We start from the raw sequence: 19,867 nt of genomic DNA, 5'->3' as shown, positions 1-19,867 counted from the left end.
TGACTCTGAGCCGAAGTTCCTCAAGCTGCATACACTTACTGCAGAAGTGTTTGCCCTGGATCACAATGTTATCCAGGTGATCCCACATGCTGCAGTCTTGACACATCGTCCTGCCATCCTTGATGTGTTTTAAATAATTACTTAGTTATATTAATCACTTATTTATGTTGCTTTCTTATATATTTTATTAACCCTACCACCAAATTATTTACTGTTTCAAATCAGATACTCACCAGCTATCTCCTTTCCCTGTAGTGGAGCAAGAACCAACTTCTATGAAGTGAAAAAAATAAAAAGAAGAAACGATCAACCCCTTTTCCCCCTTCACCGAACTCCGCTCTCACCAAACTCCAAGTCTTCACTCAGTCGGTTGCACTCTGTTTTCAACATTGAGAATTACAAGCATGTGTGTACTTGTTAATGTCTTCAGCTGGCAGGAAATTTTGAGAAAAATAACAGTGCAAATTAGGCTTTTGAGAGAGGTTCAGTCCTCTGAGTTAGAATATCAAGGTACTCAAAGGCCATTTTATAGATAGTTAATCATATTATTGTGACATTTTTATTTTACAAGAAACTTTTTCAATCTGAGTGCTTAAGCTGGTTGGGAGAAAATAGCAAAAACAAGATGCATGAAAAGCTATTTTGTATGGTTTTGATTGGTTCTTTTTTAAATGTTTTTTTTTGTTATTTCCCACAGTTATAGTCTTCCAATATATTGTGATCAAAAGGATTTAGGCTTTTTGAGTAATTTGATTGGTGCAGCCTTTTCCCTCTTCTTGCTTGATTGATAAATTTTGCTGACCGTTGATGTGTTTTTTTTATTTTGTTGTTTTAAGAATATAACTTAGGTGAAAATTACACATGTACATCTCTGATGCATGATTAAAAGGTATTCTAGATATATCTTTTATGGTATTTCTTATGGAAAATCAGAGGAAGTGTTGTTTTGGTATTTTCCATCAAATATATAGCCCAGAAACAGACTCTTTGTCCCCACTGGTCTATGTTTATGCTCCAACAAATTTCCTCCCATCCTACTTCAACAAATGCTGTCAGCATATTTTTCTATTCCTTTCTCCATCATGTACGTATTTAGCTTTCCCTTATATGCATCTGTTATTTGCTTAAACTGCTCCAGGTGGTAGCAATTTCCATATTCTAACCATTTTTTGGGTAAAGAAGTTTCTCTTGAATTCTTATTGGATTTATTAGTGACTCTCATATTTATGATCCTTGGTTTTAGACTTCCCCACTAGTGGAAACTTCTTTCCTATATTGATCCTATTAACCCTTTCATAATTTTAAAGCCCTCTATTAGGCTAATCCTCAGCCTTCTCTTTTCTGGGGAAGAGAGCTCCAGTATGCACAATCTTTCTGATCGTTTCACTTCTTAGCTCTGGAATGATACTTATAATTTTTTTCTTTCATCTTTTCCAGTGCCTCTGTATCTTTAATGTAATACACATACGAGAACTGTGCACTGTACACCAACCAAGGTTCTGTACAGGCTTATCATAACTTCTCTGCTTTTCAATTTTATTCCTCTGGAAATGTATCCCAGTGCTTGGTTTGCATTTTTATGGCCTTGTTAACCTGTGTTGCTACTAATAATGATTTGTGAATCTGCACTCCTTGATTCCTTTATTCCTCTATTCTATTTAAACTCTTATTTTCCAGATGTGACCTCCTTATTTCTCCTCCCAAAATGTGCCACTTCATATTTATCTATGGTGAAATTCATTTGCCATTTATATGACAATTCTACAAGTTTATTAACATCTTCCTGTATTTCTTTGCGGTCTATCCCCATTTGGTGGCATACCCAAATTTTGAAATTGTACTTCTGATTCTTGAGTCCAAATTATTTCTATGATTTGTGAACACAACAGTGGCCCAACACCAATGCCTGTGGAATATCACAGGCTGATGGAAGCAGATTCAATAATAACTTTCAAAGTGGAATTAGAAGAGAACAATTTGCAAAGCTGTGGAAAAAAGGGCTGGGGAGTGGAGCTAATTTAATAGCTGCTTTAAAGAGCCAGCACTGGCTCAGTCTGCAGAATGACTTCCTCTTGTACTGTATAATTCTGTGATTCTTTTCCTACCTTCCACCAGTCTGGCTACATACCTTTTTAATACCTATACTCTCTTTTCTGTTTTGAAGCCAGTTTGCTATCCATTCTACTACTTATCCTCTAACCTTCATCATGAGACCACCAATATGGTACTTGATCAAAGGCCTTTGATAAAGTATATTCCAGCTACTACATTGGCCATACCTACTCTTTCTGTTACTTCTTCAAAGAATTCAATATAATTGACCAAGCATGACCTTCATTTTGAAATCTGTGTTGACTGATCTTTATTCTGTTTTTGGTTTCTAGATATTTTTCTATTTTATCTTTGAGTAAAGATTCCAATACCTTTCCTACCATTGCAGTTAAGCTAACTGGTTTATAGATCCCTTGATTTTGTTCTTTTTCACTTATTAAAATATAGGCATGATACTAGTTTTTTCCCAATCCTCTGGGACTATTTACTTTTCTATTGAATATGTATCTTCTGCTATTTCTTCCTGAGCTTCTTTTATCATGTGTGGTGCTTCCATCCAAATCAGGTGTCTTTCCTCTCTTGGTTTGACTAATTTATTAATTATATCCCTCCTTTCTGTATTAAATTTTGTACCTTTTTTGAACTCTTCTAATTTAAGCCCACTCTCTTAGTCAGAAAATTAATTATTCCATATTTATACTATTTTTCTTTGAGTTTATCTCATACAGTATATCCCTTGTCCTCCTGATTTTTCTTCTGTTATTTAGGTGTCTTTGTAATATGTTATTTCTCCTTTATATTACCTACAAATTTAATTTGTAATTTTAAAATGTATTTCTCTTCATTTTCCCTTTCATCTTTCTCTCCTTTATTGTCTATGTTGTTAGCGTATGTTTATTTCTTGAGTTTCAATTTTGCCCCTGTTACCTCTAGCATTGTAGGTGGATGGAGATAATGTTTTCATCCCTATTTGTTAGTCTGGTTGTAAACAATGTTTCTCAAAACCTAATTGACAGATATCAACAAAACTTGGTGCACAGATAGGGTATTGCCTGAGGTAGAACTGTTTAGTTTTTGGCAAAGATGCAGATATGGATCCTGGAATTTTTTAAAGGATCTGTTAACACTGGGAGATGGGGCGAATTAACTTTTTTTTAGTATGTTGTGGGCTATTTTATTTAGACCGTTGTTGATTGTTTTAAAATGTTATGGATTGTCTCAGCTATTGTGTTGGAATTTGTCATAGCTTTCAAAATGTGAGCAGAACTTTCAGAGCAGGTTGTTAGATGTCGATTGGCCTGAAGCTTCCTTGGTGAAATGGAAGCTCTTAATAAAAATATTTATTTTTTAAGCTTTGTAGTTAGAGAGCACTAACCAGGCAGGGAATAGCCTCCAGAAAGAACTGCGTAATAGTAATAACGTTGAGTTAACACAGCATGGCGCAATATGTACTCTACTGAGTGCCCTCTTCAGTAAAGAGACAAGTGATTCATAGTTGACTTGTTTTTAGTGGAATATCTTTCTCTTGAACTCTTAATCACCTTTTAAAAAAAAATATTTTCCACTGCTGTTTTGTTTTCTTTTCCCCACTGGTATATCAATATTTTTTCAGTTTATCATCACTCAACCCATTCTCATCCCCATAAAATTAGCTTTTGTCCGATCTATTTTTTAGTATTTGAGAAAGACATAAGTACTGAGAAAGACATAAGTAATACAATCATTATCCTAAAGTTTATTATGCTATGATCGCAAATACTTAGGTGTTCCCCTGTGCTTACTTCTCTTAACTGCTGTAGCTCATTTTCCATTATTAGGCCCAGCAATGATTTCTCCCTTGCTGGGCTTCTTATATTTTGGGTAAAAGAAGAGTCATGTACACACTAAAAACTGCACTTTATTTTCCCCTTTCCCTATCTTTTCATGCCGGTTTATTTGGAAGTGGTTGAAATCACCATGATTATTTTATATCATTTAATCATTTCATGGATTTGCTTACATAATTCTTCCTTTATTTCTGTTCTGTTATTAGGCAGTTTGTAAAGTATCCCAATTGGTATAATCGATTCTTTATCGCAATTCATATGGTTTCTGTTTCTATCTTAATGTTAATTGTGTCCCTTTTACATACTGGCATTATGCTAACTGTAATTAGTGCAGCCACCTTCACTATCCTTTCTAAATATTGCAGGCTGTAGCATTAGCTACTAGTCCTGTTCATTATGTAACCATTTTTCAGTTATCTACATCAGAGTTCTCACTATGAATTATTGTCTCCAGTTCCCCCATTTTGTTTTGGATGTTGTACACATTTGTTTTGTTTTTATTAATCATTTCTCTTGCTTTTTGAACTGCTATTTTATACTTATGTTCTACAACTTTAACTATTCTCTGACTGTTTATTACCTTTATCCCTCACCTTGGTCTGACCTGTACTCCCATCTTTTTAATCTTTTGGCTTCAGCCTCATATATTTCAAATACATCTCTGTCCAACACTAGTTTAAAGTTTTATCTATCTGTATTCATCCTTTCTGTTAAGACTCTGGTCCCATTCCAGTTCAGATGGAGTCCATCCCAGTGGCACAGCTCCTTTCTGTTCCGGTATTGGTGTCAAGTGTCCCATGAAATGGTACCTCTTCTTTCTATCTCATTCTTTGAGTAATGCATTCATCTCCTGATCTGCTTTTCCCAATGACAATTAGCGTGTTGTAGTAATCCCAAGATCATCACTAGTGGGGCTTTGCTTTTTGATTCAGTTCCTAGCTTCCAATGCTCCCTTAACTGGGCTCCCCTGTGTCACTGGACCTGACATGGATCCTGACAACTGGATCTTCCACTTCCCCTTTCAAGTTCCTCTATAACTGTTCCTTCATATCCTTCACCCTTGGTGGGCTACGCACCTTCTGGGCCTCTCAGTTGTGTTTGCAGAATATGCTATCTCTTCCTCATAATTATTGAATCCTCTGTAACTATAATCTTCTTGTTATACTTTCTCTTACTTGCCCCCAACTTTGGACTGCCTCCTACTCTATGGTGCCTTGGTTAGCATTCTAACAAGGTCACAAATACATTGTATCTTTTCAGTATGATCAGTAACTGCAGGACCTTTTTCTCTATCTCCCCTCGATTCCTCCTACCCTGCTGACTAATAGTGGCACTATCCTCTTCATGCATCTGTGCTTTTCTCTTGAGGTGAAAAACTATCCAGATATCTTTCCCCATCCCTTATGTGTTGGAGTGAATCTAACTTGCACTCCAGCCCAACAACTTGATGCCTGAGAATCTTCAAGCCAGCAACATTTCCTGCAGTTGTAGTCTTTCTGAGACAGTCTTGCTGTCCATAAATGACCACAAATACCCATCCCAGCACACTGCCTATGTCACCATTTCTAATTTTAATTTATTTATTTGTTGGTGGTAATTTATTTCTGTATCTAATAGAATCAGTTGAGGTCTAGTATTAATGGTGGATTAGTTTCATTTCAGATTAATTGGTAATTACTCTTTATTGATTAATTGTTTCTGTATAATAGATATTTAATGCAAATTGAATTCTTTTAATGTTGGTTTCTCCTGTTTAGTTTATTTGTTTCCCTTGGATATATTTAGGCTATTTAGCTCTAAGGTCTATTTCTTTACCTGAAGGATATTATTCTCTGAATACTTCAGATAAATGATAAATTAAGCACTTATCTCTAAATCATTGAGTTCTGCCACTCCCTACTCTGTGTTGTCTATGTGTTCTTTGATTTTTTTTCTTCCTATATGGTGTCTGCTGCTGCTTCTTTAGCTGGTGCTGAGATCCCCTTACTTTTTATGGGTTGCCGATCTTTGCTGCCAATGCTTTTAAATTGGTGCTTTAGGGTTGTCTGCCTTTCTATCGTGCAATGCATTATTAGTCTGTCAGCATGGTTAAGTTTGTTCTAGGCATATCAGCACTGGCTGCAGGGTAGGGGAGAGGTCCTGGGGTCAAAGAACATGAGGAGCAACTTGCCAACTGGGAGATATGCAGGGTGTCACAAAATCTAGAACCACTGGAGATTCTGTGTCTGGCATGGTGAGCAGGGAAAGGGCCTGTGAGCACCATAAATTTATCAGAACAGAGGCCTGGGTGAGGGTAAATGTTTGTCGTCTCAGTTTGAAATGGTTTTCACAAGGAAGTTAATTAAATGTAAAAATCTCTAATATCCCAAACCCAGGAGATGAGCTATTTCTGACATCAGGCTAGATAGATTGGACTAATAATACGAATAATCTGGATACCAGGGCTCTAGGGGTTCAAGAATGAAAAGTAATTACAAAAACGGGTTGCATTCCCTGGAATTTAGAAGACTAAGGGGTGATTTGATTGAAGTTTTCAAAATATTAAGGGGAATTAGTAAGGTAGATAGGAGCTATTGCTGCTGATTGAAGAATTTGAGACAAGGGAATATAGCCTAAAATTTAGACACAGTCCTTTCAAAAGTGACATTAGGAAACAATCTAAATGCAAAAGGTGGTAAAAGTTTGGAATTCTCTTCTGCAAATGGCAGTTGTTGCTAGGTCAACTGTTAATTTTAAATTGGATTTAGATTTTTGTTAACTGAAGGTATTAAAGGATATGGGGCCAAGGTAAGGTCTGAAATCAGCCATGGTCTCATTGAATGGCAGAACAGGTTCCAGGGGCTAAATGGTCTACTCTTATTCTGATGTAGAAGAAGGTCAAGAATTCCAGAAACAATTGGGGGTCAGAAGAGTCCTACTATCTGTCAGCATTTATGCGCTTGGCAGGATGAGAATCTGCCCCGGTCCATTCTCCATTGTCAGACCTCCAGCTCCACACACATTTGTGACTATAAGGTATTCCCCACAGAATGTACTGGCTGGTTCTCTCAGTTATTATTGCTCAAAATTGACTGTGCAGAGCTGGACTGACAAATGAAGAATGTCAAATGTTGCCTGGGAACAAATTGTGTTAAGATGGCTTGGAACCCTAATATTAACAGGTCATGGCAGAGCAGTGAGGCTCTGGGAAGGGATCACAGCATTTTGAATAAGCCAAAAATAGGTTTGAAAGAATAGGATTCAAGATAAGTAGGTTGGCAGATGCTGGATGACAGGACTCCAGGTAGATGACAACAAGGTTATTTTAAAACTCTTCCGAGTGTGTTGATCAGGGCTGCACTAGGAACTCAAACTACCAGGCTAAACCAAAATTGAGTGCTATCCTCAAGACCTCAGTGATAGGCAGAAGAGTGGTTTGCGATATCTTGGATAACTGTTGAATGCTCAAACGGCATGGACTAGTTGAGCCTATATCTTGAACTAATAGTGGTATCCGGTCCCCCACATTGCCACAAAATAACCATAAGTTACTTCACCCCGAGTGGGTAGAATGTGGAACTCGAAGTAGTCTAATAGCATAGATGTTTTTAAAGGGAAACTAGATAAGGGAGAAAGGAATAAAGATATGTTGATAAAAGCAAAATACCGCAGATGCTGGAAATCCGAAATAAAAATGAAGTGCTGGAAAAACTCAACATGTTTGGTAAGCATCTGCGGGAAAAGAAACAGAGTTGACCTTTAGAGTTGAATATGACTTTTCTTCGGAACAGAAAGATATGTTGATCAGGTTAGATGAAAGTGTTTGGGAGGAGGTCCCTGTAGAGCATTCATAGATCAGTGGGGCAGAAGCTTCTACTTGTGTTGTAAATCCTATGTCATGGACAAATATCCCCTTCTACAACGAGGGCACCACTAAAACAAATGGTGCAAGACAAACTAAAATAGTGCGTGTATAAAACGGAATTGTCTGATGATCAGTATGTCAATAGTATATCATCCAGTGCCCACTGGTCATGAAATGCGTGAGGCGAACCAGTGGGCACGGCATGATCCCACTCCAAGGTGGGTGCGAAGAAGTGCAAGTGGTGAAACGTGCAAGTAATTAAAGGTACAACTGACGAGCAAGAAAGAGAAGTTGGACGGACCTGGCGCTAGGACAGTGTGGAGCAGGCATATGGCAGGTGGGCATGTCTTGGTTATCTGTATGTGATCGGCACAAGCGAGGCCTGCATATATGGAGCGACTGAGTGCGCAGCAGCAGCAGCAGGCAAGTGGTGGCATGGCGGTGTTTGACGGTCACTAGGACGGCGCGGTGGCATGTTGTACCTGAAGGGCGCGGCCGTGCCCTGGAGCCGTTTGGTGCGGAGGGAGCGCGAGCCCGAGCGGCTTTTAAACTGAGGAGCTCGAGCCGGGACGGTTGGTGAGGTCGAAGGGCAGTGGCTCGCGGCGGGGGCATGAGGCTCTCGCTCTGAGAGAGTTCGGGGGCCGCAGGTGAGAGGCGCGTGGCTGTACGCCGCGGGGGGGCGGGGTGGCGGGGGGGGTAGCGGCGAGGGGGAGGGAAGGGATTGATTGACCAGCCGTCTGGCTGGTGAGGCGCGGCCTGGTCTCGGCTTCACGGGCAGCGATGAACATCAGAACCGCTGGGCTGATTCCGGCTCAGCGTGCCGGCCTCCATCATCACCGGGGAGCTCGGGCACAAGGTGACTTGCAAACACCAATCGGCTGCGGCTGCATTTCTGAACACTTCCTGGTTAAATCAGCCCCGCGGGCAGCGCCTTCGCTCTTTGTGCCCACTTCTGCCTTTTGTGGGGGGGGGGGGGGGGGGGGGGGGGGGGGGGGGGAGGGGGGTGGTGGCGGGTGAACTAGAGAGCGGGACCCCAGCTCCTTTGGAGAGGAGGAGCGCGGGGAATGGTAGTCGAGGAAAGGACCCAGCCTTAGGGGATGGGGGGAGAGGGACCCGGCCCCTGCAGGACTTGGGGAGAGAGGGACCCTGCCTTTGGAGGGGGGGGGGGGGGGGGGGGGGGGGGTGGGGGGGGGGGAAGGGGGGAGGAGGGGTTGGGGAGAGGGGGGGAGGAGGGGTTGGGGAGAGGGGGGGGGAGGGGGGGAGGAGGGGAGGGGAGGGGGGGGAGGAGGGGTTGGGGAGGGGGGGAGGAGGGGTTGGGGTGGGGGGAAGGGGGGGTTGGGGAGAGAGGGACCCTGCCCTTGGGGGAGGAGGGGGAGGGGGGGTTGGGGAGAGAGGGACCCTGCCCTTGGTGGGGTTGGGGGGGGGTGCTGGGGAGAGAGGGACCCTGCCCTTGGGGGAGTTGGTGGGAGAGAGGGACCCTGCCCTTGGGGGAGTTGGTGGGAGAGAGGGACCCTGCCCTTGGGGGAGTTGGTGGGAGAGAGGGACCCTGCCCTTGGGGGAGTTGGTGGGAGAGAGGGACCCTGCCCTTGGGGGAGTTGGTGGGAGAGAGGGACCCTGCCCTTGGGGGGAGGGGGAGGAGGGGTTGGAGAGAGAGGGACCCTGCCCTTGGGGGGAGAGGGGAGGGGTTGTGGAGAGAGGGACCCTGCCCTTGGGGAAGGGGTAGGGGTTGGGGAGAGAGGGACCCTGCTTGGGTGGGGGTGGGGTTGGGGAGAGAGGGACCCGGCCCTGGGGGTGGTGGTTGGGGAGAGGGACCCTGCCCTTGGGGGGGGGGGGGGGGGGGGGGGGGGGGGGTGGTTGGGGAAAGAGCGACCCTGCTCCCATGTGCTTTATTGAGGGAGGGTCTCTGCTCCCAGGAGGCGGAGGAGTGGCAAGGATGCCCTACCCAAGGTGCCAGTGGAAGAGCTAGAGTTGAAGAGAGAGGAATCCGACCAGTGTCGGGTGTGGGTGGGATGGTGGGAAGGGAGGGAATGAGGTGTAACAGTTGAGTATGATGCTGCCTATACGGTAGAGAGGAGTGAGGGAGCCTGTCAGGAATGGGCAAGAAGGAGAGTTGGGGGGAGAAAGAGATGGGTGTGACTGAGATCATACCCATTAGGGAAGAGCGGGAGAGGGATTTGCCTGTGGTGAGATGGAGAAGGGATTGCCCAAGAGTAAGGTTGTATGGGCTGAGAGGGAGGGAAGCTCTGCATCCACTGGCTCTGTATTTTAGGACGAGTAATGCCCTTTTCGGAAAAATCAGTATTCTCACGTCCGCAAAATGGCAATTTCAAATTCCCAAGGAACCTTTGGTTTTCCATTCATCACAATATTTCTGCAGCTTCGGATCTGCTCAATCACAGCCTCATTTCAACCTCTGAACTTTTCAACTGGTACAGCTCGCATCTTCACTCTCTTAAATCCAAGGAACCCAGACTTGAACGTTTATGGGGGTGTAACTGGTTTAGCTATTCAGCGCAAGATCTGGCTGGATCACACAAAAGGAATAGAACATCCTGCTCTTCTCTCCCAAAACTGTTCACTACTCCAGGATCACCCTGGAATGCAAAAATAATCCTCAGCTTCTCTTCCCAATGACAAATTTCCTAGTCCATCTATCCTCACCTCCAATGTTTTTCACACCTTTGCCTCCAAGTTTGGGACTTACATTTCAGCTATGTTTGCTGTTTCCCCTAGCCTACCAAGTCAAATTTCTCCCAATATTCTGCTCAGCCCTGGCACTGAAATCCTACTTCTGTAATTTCTCTTCAAACTCCCCTTATGGCCTTTCCAAGCTCAGCTTGTCCAAGAGACCCACCTCCTGATCCCTTGACCCTATTCCCACCTGGTGCCCTTGTTAGCTGGTACTGTAAATGGTTTCCTCTCAAGTGCTGTTCCTGCTCACATCAAATCTGTCGTCATCATGCACCTCCTCCAACTGTCCCACTGTCAGTTGAAATATCTGCAGCCTTTCTTTCTTCTTCAGTTTTGACTGTGTTGTTGCCTTTCAAATCTGTGCCCACCTTTCTCACTTGATGTTTGAATCCTTCCTATCAGATTTCCATCCCTGTCAAAGCATTGGGTGGCAGAGGTTTACTTTAAACAAACATTTGGAAGATTGTTTTCGGCACTTGCCGCAAACTCCATACAGTTGCCAATGACTCTGTTCCTCTGTTTGGCTGCTGTCTGAGGTTGGACCAGCCTGCTTGCAGTCTTGGTGTCCTATGTGACTCTGAGCTCAATTTCCTATTTTCTCTCCCTCACCAATATTGCCTATTTCCATCTCTAACATGACTTATCTCTGCTCTTGCCTCAGCTCATCTGCTGCTGAAATTCTTGTCTGTGTTTTTGTTGCCTATTGTGATGCTGTTCTGGCCAGCCCCTTGCCCTATCTACACTTCAGCTTGTCCAAAACCTTGTAGCCTGTATCCTAATTCACCCTGTTCATTTCTTACTCCGATCTTTGTTACATTGACTCCTAGTTTGGTAATGTCTTGAATGTAAAATTCTCATCCTTGTTTTCAAATCTCTCCATAGCCTTGCCCCTTGCCCCTCCCTATCTTATTAATCTTCTCAGCTCTGCAACTCTCTTGAGATCTCCACTCTCCTCAATATGGCCTCTTGCTCATCACTGATTTTCTTTGCTCCACCATTGGTGCATCCAACCAATTGTTTAGGCTATATACGCAGACCAGTAATCACATGCTTGTGTGAGTGGGTCACCAGTAAATGTACTTGTCTGTTTCAACAGGAAGGTTAAACCTTTGCTTCGGGGCAGACATTGCCTTTGGAATCACTGTGGAAACAGCTTTTTATTGAGGGTTGTGTGGCTTCAGGGCTACCTCATTATTAACTTTTATCATGCAAAACTTTTCTTCGCAAGCTGTTATGTCTCCTTACTGGACAAAAATCACTGAGCATTTGGTTGAAGCACTGAGACTGAAACTGTTGCATTTAGCAGTGTGAAGGGCTGGGTGAATTTCATTAATGTTTATTCGCAAGTGCTTTTCAGACTGAACTTTATGTCAGACTTGTTCTTGGAACAAGTATCTTGGTTCACGTGTTGTAAATTAATTATTCATAGAATGCATTTGAACGTGAATTCTTAAGTTGCTTACAATGTGTGTTAAGCCATCGACTTATTTGAAAGTTTCTTAAATGTTAGAATGTGGTTGGACAGCAAGCACTTTTGATTTTTTTGGGGTATCTATTTAGCTTCTGTCTTTTGATAAGGTATCTCTCACAGGAGGCAAGTTGCAAACTTCTGGTATATGGATGAAGAGGCAATGCAACAGCATAAAAGAAAATCAAAGTATTGCAGATGCTGGAAATCTGAAATAAAGCAGAAATACTGGAAATGCTCAGCAGGTCAGGTGATATGATCTAGAGAGAGGGTAAAAGGGCAGGCAGAGGCCCAGCTGGAGGCAGAATACCAGGGATGGGTAAAAGGCTCCATTGGGTGGGGGGGCTGGGGAAGACTCCTGGCCAGAAAAATGGACGCGAGGCAAAGGCGACTTGCTGAGCTCAAAATTCATTTAAGTGGCGACATAAGGGGATTAAGCTGAGGCTTTTGCTAAAACGGATTGTTCAAGGTCTAAGAGGAGAATGTCAGAGGGTGTAGTGAATACACGGAAAATGGTGAGATTGGGAGAATGGATATGGTCAGAAGAAAATTGAGAGGAAACAAGATCCAAAGGGGCATTGGTACTCATGAGTTGTTGAAGCTTCAATAAGAGTGTTGGTTGACAAATGGGAAAGAAAGGATTATGATTAATGACTGTTCTCTGATTAGACAAGGATTGAAAGTGGTGGGTCAATTCTTGTATTTGGTGTGTGTACGTGTATATTTAGGTGTGGAAGTAGTTCGTTCAATTTCAAAATGTGCTGAATACACCAATAGAGAGTTTGGTAAACAGGAAGGAGGAATGTTAAAAATCCTCAGGAGAACAACAGATTAGTTGAATAAGTGGTTAGCTGTCAAAAGCTATTTAATGTAGAGATGGGTGAGGTAGTAGATTTTTGGAGAAAAATAAAACGAGGAATTGGACTATCTACCCAACAGAACACACTGAAGGATATGAATGGATAGAGACCGAGGAGTTCAAATTATCTTTGTAAAAATGCAAGGCCAGATAGATTAAGCTATTTTGGGTTGTATATGTAGGGGGACGGAGTAAAAAAGTGTTGAAGTAATACATTGATTTTATTCAAAACATTGATTTGGCCACAGCTGGAGTATTACATGCAGTTTAGACTATCCCATTATAGGAAGAATATTAAAGCTGTCGAGGTTGGCAGCTTAAATTCACCAGGATGATGTCAGGGTTGGAAAACTATTGTTAGAAGGTGAGACTTAAGATGCTGGAAATATTTTCACTGAAGCAGAGAAGATTTGAGTTTTTAAAAATTATGTGAAAGGTTTTGATTAAGCAAATAGGAAAAGCTGATTTCCTCTTGTGGGGGAGTCAGTGACGAATGAGTTATCAATTTTTAAATCACCATTAATTATGAATGTATAGGTGAGGAGAAGTTTGTTTAGAGCGTATTTAGAGCATGGAACACTTTGCCATGTAGAGTGGTTGAAATATAAACCATTGCATCTTATATGAGAAAATTGGAGAAATATTTGAAGCAGAGAATGAATGATGTACGTTGATGGGGTGTGAGAGCAGGGCAGTGGATTTTTTTGGATTGCTGTAGTAAAGAACTGGCATAGAGATGATTGGCATAATGGCTTCTTAAAATGTTGTAAACTTCTATGGTTCTAAAGTGTATCCATTTTCCCTCATTCCATCTATGCATACTTACCATGGGCAAAATGGTGAACTGGCATGACCGGCTAATTGTTTAGAATTTAAGCATTCAGAGAGTCCATTAAACACGTTACTGTATTGGAATGACTGAGCTGATGCATTCTATATAGACAGACTCTTACAATAGATAACTATAATGGCATTGTTCTTTTAGTTAGTAGCGAAAATTGGGGAAACGAATTATTCCCTTTTTCAGGGAGGAGGTGGTGTAGTAGTATTGTCAGTGGACTGGTAATCCAGAGACCCAGGGTAATGGCCTGGGGACCCGGGTTCAGATCCCACCATGGCAGATGGTGGAATTTGAATTCAATAAAAATCTGCAATTAAAAGTCTAATGATGACCATGAAATCATTGTCGATTCTCATAAAAACCCATCTGGTTCACTAATGTTCTCTTGGGAAGGAAATCTGCTGTCCTTGCCTGGTCTGGACTACATGTGATTCCAGACCCTCAGCAATGTGGTTGACTTTTAAATGCCCTCTGAACAATGGCAATTATGGATGGATAATAAATGCTGACCTAGCCAGTGACATCCACATCCCATGAACGAATTAAAAAAAGTTCCAATTTACTACAAATTTGAACCCTGCTTAAGTGGGAGTGGGAAATCATACGGTGGAGCCAAAAAGTGAGAAAAAGACCAGCAGGACATATGGGCAGGGTGAATGCAGTTACTCAAATACAGTAAGAGTTCTGTACACAAATGCATGTGGCATAATAAATAAAACAAGTGAATTTGAAGTAGAAACTTAGCTCAAAGGGGTGTGAGGCTGGAGACATTATGGAGACCTGGCAACAAGTTGGAAATAATTGGGAACTAAATATTCCAAGTTTAGATTCCAGGCTATAGGATCTTTAAAAAGGATGGGAAATTTGGAAAGGATGAGATGTAGCAATATTGATGAGACCCAGTCCAACCAGTAGTAAGGAGAAATTTTACTTAGTAAGGGTGAACAGACAGTGGGGACGTTGGAAATAATTAAGGAAAGCAAAGGATGAGGGACTCTGGTAATACCGATGTTGCGCTGGGGGTGAATTCATCAGGCAACCAAGGAAGCCTGTAGTGGTGGGAGTGAGTTAATAAGGTAACCAAGGTGAACCCCTACCTGAAACAATGTGGTTATAATGGAGGTTTAAATTTTCACATAGACAGGGAGAATAAGATTACCTCAAGAAGTAACATCAGTGAATTTCTAGAATGTGTTTGGGATAATTTTCTAGAATAACGACCTGGATTTTGCAGTCAGCAGAGAAGTGATGGTGCTTGTTGTTGACCTTGAAGACCACTGCTTCCAAAGATCTAGCGAGCTCTGTGGGTTGGAGTTCACTTTTCCGAATGCTAATTTCATTCTGGCATCAACTGTAGGTGATCTCTGGCATCCATCAAGTGATGTCGTTAAACAGACTGTTACATTGAAGAATTCTCACAGACAGCAAACCTGGAAGTAACAAGAAGTTTTTACCATTCACTTTTTATAATTTTACAGAAAACAAAACAAAAATTAGGATGTACACAGTGGATTAAGGTAGAAACTGAAATATCAAGCTTTAAAAGAAATAATTTAAATTTTTTTTATTGTGGAATAGAGTAATTCATAAAGTTAGATTTTCAGTCAGATGTTTAATTGTAATTATGACTTAGTCATTAAATACCTAGTTACACGTCATCCATCAAAACTTTTGCAAGGGTTTTTGCAGCAAGTTGATAGCATAAAAAGTGGAAATTCACATCAGTTAAGTGATTTTTTTAAAACTGCAATGACTTCATCTGTAGCTATGGAGGAATGGGGAATCACTGACAGCTATTTCTGGATTTCTGCAATAAATTGCATATGGTTGGGTGCCAGAAGTTGCTGTCAATTTCGCAGAATAATGACAGCAAATGCTAACTGTTAAGCTGTCATTATAATCCGGACCAGTATTTTTAGGAATGAATAATTTGAACAAGACATATAGATTTAGTGATGAGTAATAAGCTAGAATTGGGGCAAATCTCGCGAATAGTGACAATAAAATGACTTGAATTTGATATTAGGCTCAATAGATAAGAGAGAGTCCCAACTTCAAAGGGATGAGACATAATTTCTCTGCTCTAAACTAGGCTGAACTGTAATAGTAAACTTACAAATGGTGGGAAGTATCCAAACAAGTATGCGGTATAATACAAAACCAATAGAGAGCCCTACGAGCCAAAATCTCCATTTGTGTAGTTAAGCAACCAGAGTGAACAAATGCGATGCAGAGCTTATTAAAGTAAAAGCTTAAAGGAAAAGAAAGAGTGGAAATCCAGCAGGCTGGAAGAGCTGTGAAAAACAACAAAAAGATAGAGGTAAAAAGGGATGTGGACCCATATGCAAGTAAGACTATAATAGACAAAATAAATAATCATTAGTCTTATTAACTATGTACTTTGGATCTGATTTCACACTGCAGAAAGAGGACAAAATATTACTAGTACTAGTAAACCTAGAAATGAGTCAATGGGAAGATGCAGTAATTAATGCAAATTTTAAAAAAATAATGGAGAAAATAATAGGTCTTAAGATATCCCCAGTACCTGATGGTTTCCATTGCAGGGAACTAAAAGAAGCCAAAGCTGCCCCACTATAGCTACAACACTGGCATCTATCCAACAATGTAGATAATTGCCCAGGTATGCTCTGTCTACAAAAAGCAGGGCAAATCCACCCTGGCCAATTACAGCTCCATCAGTCTACTCTCAATTGTCAGCAGAGTGATGGAAAATAGTGTTATCAAATGGCACTTAGTCAACAATAACCTGCTCATTGACGCTCAATTTGAGTTCCAGCAGGGGCACTCAGCTCCTGACCTCAACACTACCTTGGTCCAAACATGAGAGGCGGTGTGACTGTCCTTGATATCAAGGCACCATTTTACCGAGTGTGGCATTGAAGAGCCCTAGGGAAACTGTAGTCAATAGGAATTGGGGAAAGTCTCCACTGATTGGAGTCATATCTAGCACGAGGGAAGATGGTTATGGTAGTTGCCGATCATCTCAGTCCCAGGACACTGCTGCAGGAGTTCCTCAGGGTGGTGTTCGAGGTCCATCCATCCAACCATCATCTGCTTCATCAATAACCTCTCCATCGTAAGGTCAAAGATGTGCATGTCTGCTGAAATCTTCAGTACCATTTGTGATTCCTGAGGTACTGAAGCAGTCAGTATTTATATGTGGCAAGATACATTCGCACTACACAAATGCCAGGCAATGACTATCTCCAGCAACATAAAGTCAACCATTTCTCCATGACATTCAGTGGCATGATCATTGCTGAACCCCTCACTGTCAACACCCTGTGGGTCACCAATAACCTGAAACTGAACTGGACCAGCCATATAAATACTGTGGCTGAAAGAGCAGGTCAGAAGCTGGGAAGTCTATGGCGAGTAACTCCCCGCCTAACTCCCTAAAACATGCAGAATACATATTCATACGTTTCCAGAGCTCTCAAAATTTGGGAATTGCACTTGCTGGATTGGAAAATTGAAAATGTCACTCTGTAATCTAGGAGAAGGAAGGAGAAATCAGTTATTTGCGGACCTTTCAGTTTAACTTCAGTTGTGGGGAATTAACCAAAATCTATTATCAGGAACAGAGTGACTGAGCACAGGGATGAGTATGAGCTCATCAAAGAGAGTCAGCAAGGATCTGTGAAAGGAAGGTAATGTCTTACTAACCTGGTTGATTATTTTTGAGGCAGCCACAAACATGATCATTCTTGGATGTTGTCTTTCTGGATTTCCAGAATGTATGTGAAGATTCTACAATGGAGATTATTAGTAATCCAAATTATTATTGGTACACCAAATTGATGGTAACCATACATATGTTGGCAATTGTCAGGAAGTAGGGAAGAGAGAGTAAAGGGATAAAGTAAGCAATCTCTAATTGATGGGATGTGAGACACAGTTCTCAGGGATTTATGCTGAGGCCTCTTCTTTATTCCAAATATAGTAATGACTTAGAATTGAGAGTTGTTTGTCCATGTTTGCAGATTTTAAAAAATTCATTCATAGGATGTGGGCTTCGCTGGCTGGGCCAGCATTTATTGTCCATCCCTAGTTGCCCTTGAGAGCTGCTGCCTTGAACCGCTGCAGTCTATGTGGTGTGGGTACACCCACAGTGTTATTAAGAAGGGAGTTCCAGAATTTTGACCCAGCGACATTGAAGGAACGGTGATATATTTCCAAGCCAGGATGTTGAGTGACTTGGAGGCGAACTTCTAGGTGGTGGTTTTCCCATCTACCTGCTGCCTTTGTCCTTCTAGATGGTAGTGGTCGTGGGCTTGGAAGGTGCTGCTGGGGGAGCCTTGATGAATTCCTGCAGTGCATCTTGTAGATGGTACACACTGCTGCTTCTTTGTGTCGGTGTTGGAGGGAGTGAATGTTTGTGGATGTGGTGCCAATCAAGCAGGCAGCTTTGTCCTGGATGGTGTCAAGCTTCTTGAATGTTGTGGGAGCTGCATCTAGGCAAATGGGGAGTATTCCATGACACTCCTGACTTGTGCCTTGTAGATGGTGGACAGGCTTTGGGAAGTCAGGAGGTGGGTTACTCGTCGCACTATTCCTAGCCTCTGACCTGCTCTTGTAGCCATAGCATTAATATGGCTAGTCCAGTTCAGTTTCTGGTCAATGGTAACCCCCAGGATGTTGAAAGTGGGGAATTCAATGATGGTATTCCATTGAACATCAAGGGGCGATGGTTAGACTCTCTGTCTCTTGTTGGAGATGGTCATTACTGACACTTGGGTGGTGCGAATGTTACTTGTTACTTGTCAGCCCAAGCCTGGATATTGTCCAGGTCTTGCTGCATTTGGACATAGACTGCTTCAGTATTTGAGGAGTTGCGTATGGTGCTAAACATTGTGCAATCATTAGCAAACATCCCGAATTCTGACCTTATGATGGAAAGAAGCTTATTGATGAAGCAGCTGAAGATGTTTGGGCCAAGGACACTACCCTGAAGAATTCCTGCAGTGATGTTCTGGAGCTGGGATGACTGACCTCCAACATCCGCAACCATCTTCCTTTGTGCTAGGTATGACTCCAACCAGTGGAGAGTTTTCCCCGATTCCCATTGACTCCAGTTTTGCTAGGGCTTCTTGATGGCACACTGTCAAATGCTGCCTTGATGTCAAGGGCGGTCACTGTCACCTCACCTCTGTAGTTCAGCTCTTTTATCCATGTTTGAACTAAAGCTGTAATGAGGTCAGGAGCTGAGTGGCCCTGATGGAAGCCAAACTGGGTATCAGTGAGCAGGTTATTGCTAAGCAGGTGCCGCATGATAGCACTGTTGATAATCCCTTCCATTACTTTACTGATGAGAGTAGACTGATGAGGCGGTAACTGGCCAGGTTGGATTTGTCCTGCTTTTTGTGTACAGGACATAGCTGGGCAATTTTCCACATAGCCGGGTAGATGCCAGTGTTGTAGCTGTACTGGAACAGCTTGGCTAGGGGCATGGCAAGTTCTGGGACACAGGTCTTTAGCACTTTTGCTGGAATATGGTTAGGGCCCGTAGCCTTTGCAGTATCCATTGCCTTCAGCTGTTTCTCTTATCACGTAGAATGGATTGAATTGGCTGAAGACTAGCATCTGTGATGCTGGGGATCTCTGGAGGAGGCCAAGATGGATCATCCACTTGACACTTCTGACTGAAGATTGTTGCAAATGCTTCAGTCTTATCTTTTGCACTGATGTGCTGGGCTCCTCCATCATTGAGGATGGGGATATTTGTGGAGCCTCTTCCTCCAGTGAGTTGTTTAATTGTCCACCAACATTCACGACTGGAGGTGGCAGGATTGCAGAGCAGATCTGATCCGTTGATTGTGGGTTAGCTTAGCCTTGTCTATCACTTGCTGCTTATTCTGTTTGGCACACAATTAGTCTTGTTTTATAGCTTCACCAGGTTGACACCTCATTTTTGGGTATGCCTGGTGCTGCTTCTGGCATGCCCTCCTGCACTCTTCATTGAACCAGGGTTGATCCCCTTGCTTGATGGTAATGGTAGGGTGGAGGATATGCCGGGCCATGAGGTTACAGATTGTGTTCAAGTACAATTCTGCTGCTGCTGATGGCCCACAGCGCCTCGTGGATGCCCAGTCTTGAGTTGTCAGATCTGTTTGAAATCTATCCCATTTAGCATGGTGGTAGTGCCACACAACATGGAGAGTATACTCAATGCCAATGACTGTGCAGTGGCCACTCCTACCGATACTGCCATGGACAGATGCATCTGCGGCAGGTAGGTTGGCGAGGATGAGGTCAAGTATGT

General features: G+C 42.5%; 1 protein-coding gene and 1 long non-coding RNA gene across 14 annotated transcripts in view; one reads left to right on the top strand and one right to left on the bottom strand.

Annotated features, from left to right (window-relative positions):
- LOC121279255 overlaps positions 1–8,217 on the bottom strand; it is a 31,316-nt gene extending 23,099 nt beyond the window's left edge. The window contains exons 1-2 of the long non-coding RNA XR_005943345.1: positions 8,205–8,217; positions 234–273 (exon numbers count right to left, since the gene is read on the bottom strand). This is a non-coding gene — a long non-coding RNA (uncharacterized LOC121279255). The remainder of the gene's footprint in view (positions 1–233; positions 274–8,204) is intronic.
- The window catches only part of fam49bb (family with sequence similarity 49 member Bb), a 227,028-nt gene that overhangs the window by 24,111 nt on the left and 183,050 nt on the right, over positions 1–19,867 (top strand). Inside the window, exon 1 of one of the 13 annotated variants that reach the window (XM_041190322.1) lies at positions 8,148–8,369. The exons of 8 other annotated variants lie outside the window; for them this stretch is intronic. The gene's annotated coding sequence lies outside the window, so the exon portion shown is untranslated. Of the gene's footprint in view, positions 1–8,147; positions 8,370–19,867 lie in introns of those variants that run through there. 4 more of the 13 variants (XM_041190332.1, XM_041190342.1, XM_041190331.1 and 1 more) reach the window with 4 other exon arrangements.

Source organism: Carcharodon carcharias, chromosome 6, assembly GCF_017639515.1.
Source record: "Carcharodon carcharias isolate sCarCar2 chromosome 6, sCarCar2.pri, whole genome shotgun sequence".
Lineage (NCBI taxonomy): Eukaryota > Metazoa > Chordata > Chondrichthyes > Lamniformes > Lamnidae > Carcharodon > Carcharodon carcharias.
Note: the sequence above shows the minus strand (reverse complement) of the source record. Positions and strands in the feature narration are given on the sequence as shown.